Genomic DNA, 3,833 nt, shown 5'->3' with positions numbered 1-3,833 from the left:
GGTGGAGCGCGGTCTCTCAGGGGGCCCGCGGGAGCAGGGGGAGTCCTGCCGGGAGGTCGTCCCGAGTCTGTCCCGCGAGCTCCGGCTGGGGCGCAGGGAACGATTCCATCCTGGGAGCCGCCCGGCTGAGCCGGTGTGAAGGCGCAGCTAAGCTACTCCGCCCGGCACCTCCTCTCTTTAGGAACCCCCAACTTTGCAAGCTGGGGAGTCCCGCGCTCCGTGCCTTCCCGGGAGGAGCCCGCAGCTTGTTGCGCCGGAGGCTCGCGCACGAACCACTTTATAAGGTGGAGACGCGGTGCGCGGGGTTCGGAGAGGGGTTCCTGGTGGGGTGCAGCGGGCTGGAAACTGAGCATCTCCCCGAGGGCCAGGTGCTCGGGTGCGCGAGGCGGAGTCAGCGTTGTGGGAGGCGGTGGGCGGGGTCGGGAGGTGGCGTGGGATGTGGGGCGCTTTCCAAGGCTAGAGGAGCAAGTGTCCCAGAAGGTTTCAGCAGGTCCCTCTCTCTGGCGGTGGATACACAGCTTCTGGGGAGGCTTCTCCTGTCTAGGTGCGAATCCGCGGGATGGAGACTTTTCAGGGCTGTTCTCCAGGGCCAGAGCACAAGGAAAGCCACTCGCTGTGGGACTGTTTCTGCAACCCAACCAAGTCTGGTTCCATGCCCGGCACCACAGGGTCCTCCAAGCACCTCCAGGAGTGATCTCAGAGCTCAGAATCAGGAGTGAATCCTGAGCATTGCCAGGAGTGGCCCCAAACTGAAAAATTGTGAACTAGAACTGAAAAGCACCTACTGGCAGCAAATATCAGGGTACAAGGAACAGGCCCGGGGAGAAAGTGGACGCCATGTGTCTCTGAGTCAAAGTCAGCTGCGGCCTCTGTTGTTTGGAGGTCCAGAGCCCAGATTGGGGAGAGAGAGAGAAGGCCTGTGCTTTGGTTTTGTGCCCATTAATGAACTGTCTGCTGGGTTACCCCCAAGTGTGTGGCTTGATAAGGAAGAGACAGGTGTAGGATGTGCTGGGAAGGCCAGACTGCAGAGCCCAGGGATTTCATCCGAGTTAGCCCTAGTGGACAGTGGGTGACCCAAACTGGTAGTACCAAGGTGCAAAGTAGTCATCATGGTACAGAGGTCACATGGTGCTGAAGCACTTCCAGGCCAGGGTCACACCCAGTTCCAGAGCACATATTTCGCATCCCAGAATCTGGGAGCATCTTTGGGAGAGCCTAGAATGGAGGGGACTCTGAGGCGTGTCACTGCACAACCTCTATCTTCAACACCAATAGCTCAACTTATCTTTACTTTCATCTTCCTTCCTACATCAGCTTCACCATCTGGGACTGTGGGGAGTGGCTGTGGTTGATGTGGGTACTCCCCTCTGTCCTCCTAGGGTTCCCTAGAGGTCTCAGCTCAGGGAGGAAAATATGGGAGCAGGAAACCTACATATCCAGGAGACCCTAGTGAGCATTCAGACCCAGGAGTTGGGGTTTTTGGGGTGTTTGTCTGAGTATGCCCACCCGAGTGGATAAGTATGAGCTCTTGGTCCTGGGCAGACAACTGAGCTTAAACCTGAAAGTCCCCCTGATAGGATCTTTAGCAAGTGTGGAGGACATGCCATACGCCTGAAAGCCCTATGACAGGATTCTCAGTTAGTGTGGAGACCACACTTCAAGCATCTTCTCTAAAGGAGCCTTTTCTGGCCTATGGGTCCTTACTTGGATTTTGTGGTAAGGCCTCGTGCATGAGACATGTGATTGCTTAGTGTTAGCACAAAGTCTCCTGGCTCTGTCAATCTGGCTTTGCCATAATCTCATTTTCTTTACAGTGTCTTTTCGACCTAAAACAACAAACCAAAATGTGCAAATCAACCAGTGCAATTACTCTAAAGGTTTTCCAACAAGCCAGAAAGAATTTTAGAGTGCCAGAAGGGTTGTGAGAGGCCAAGAATCCCCTTCCTGCCTCTAAAAAGACAACGACAAATAAAATAGACAACAAAACCTAAATATGCTTGGTTCTCAAGCAGGAGGTGGTTTCCATTATTCAGGCTCTGTCTTCCCCTGACTGGATATGAGACAGGACTGAGGTCCCTCTAGAACCAACTCAGGAATAAAGCGTGTCTATTTGCTCCTTTGGGGACTGGGCCATGACAGAATGAATCCCTGCTGTGACCTGGCAGATAGCTGGCTGTCAAGTCTGTCAGGCATGTAGAGTATAAGGTCCAGATGCTATAGTGCCTGTACTGGGCCCTGCAGATCCTTTGTGTGTCTGAAAGTCAGTGTTCTGTCTGATAGTGTTTTGTGTGATAGTATTTCGTTAGACAGTGTCCTATGTGACAATCAGTGTTCTGCTGGCAGTACTCTCTCTGATATTCAGTGTTCTGTCTGACAGTGTTCTCTCCAACAATAGGTGTTCTATGTGAGTCATGTTTCGTGTGACAGTCGTGTTTTGTGTGACAGTCATGTTTGACATGACAGTCACTGTTCTGTCAGATAGTTGGTGTTCTCTCTGAAAATCTTTATGGCCCAGGGGATAACCCAAAAAGTTCTAATTGAATGTGGCAGAATGTGAGGAACAAACTGGAAACTTTTAGCCTTATTTTATGAAAGAAACTTTTGGGAGACTCAGAAAAGCAGCCAAAAAGGTGATCTGCCCCAGTGCATCTTTGAATTTGAATTTTGGTTTTGTAGTGAACATGAGAGCTGAGGACCACTCCCAAAGTACCCAGGCTCAGCTGGATGTTTGCATAAAATCAGATCTTATCCACATATGGATCTGCCATACATGGGTCTGCAAAATGAGCTTATATGAAAGTGACCCCTCATAATATAAACACACATGGCCCATGCTTCAGCTGGGCTTTTGGAGTGTTTGGAGATCCCAACCCTGTTGTGGGGCTTGTTCTTCTCAGGATTTCAACCATATATGCCACCTGAAAGTCCAGTGATGTGAGCGACAACCACAAGTCTGAGGCTTGACTTTGACATTATGATTCAGGAACCTGCTGAGTCAACTTAAAGGCACCCCTTGATATTTGTAGAGGCTTGTTCAAAGGTCTCTCATTGGGAAATTCCCATGATATTTTTAACCTATTCCTGTGATGAGACTCTGGAGGTGTGTGTATATGTGTGTGTATGTATGTGTGTACATGTGTGCATGTTCATGGGGATAGGAGGACTTGCACCATATGCTGGTGCAAAATAGCTAAAGAGGTAAACAGAGTTTGCTGCTCCGACTACTGCTTATTCCTTCTCACACACTTGGGGCCAGGCTCTTGCCATGGTCGCCATGGAAACGAAAGCTCAGCCATACAGTCAGAGATGGCTGAGATTTCTGATTTCCTGCAGAACTGACTGGAGCCCCGAGTGCATTAATCAGGAATCGAGCCATTGGCCATCAGAGTAGAAATAGAAAAGACAGCTGTTGAGAACACAATTCTGCTGTCAGCTGCCAAGGAAGCCATCTCAGGGCTGTATCTCTGAGGAGAGAGTACCCCTCACTGTTCCTGTATCAGGCTGACTTCTGAGTTTCTTTCTGAGCTTCCCTCACTCCAGTGCTGCAATAGCTCATGGCTAGTCAGAAGGATAGTTTGGGTTCTGGCCCACTGCAGGGTTCTCCAGACCCTCCAACTCCATGTCATACTAAGTGTGGTCCCTTTTTCTCTTGTGCCCTTGTTCACTTTCTCTGGGTGGAACTTGACATGAGCTGGCTGGCCTCAGTCTAGACCATATGTAGGCAATCTAAAAGTCTAATTTCTTCCTTATCCCTCACAGTTTTTGCTATCCTTCTCAGTAAGGCCTTTGTTGACCTTTGCAAGCATGCCAGCATCCCCTGTAGGATGCTATTT

The sequence above is a fragment of the Suncus etruscus genome, chromosome 6, assembly GCF_024139225.1.
Source record: "Suncus etruscus isolate mSunEtr1 chromosome 6, mSunEtr1.pri.cur, whole genome shotgun sequence".
Lineage (NCBI taxonomy): Eukaryota > Metazoa > Chordata > Mammalia > Eulipotyphla > Soricidae > Suncus > Suncus etruscus.
The sequence above is the reverse complement of the archived record's forward strand: the minus strand, read 5'-3'. Positions refer to the sequence as shown.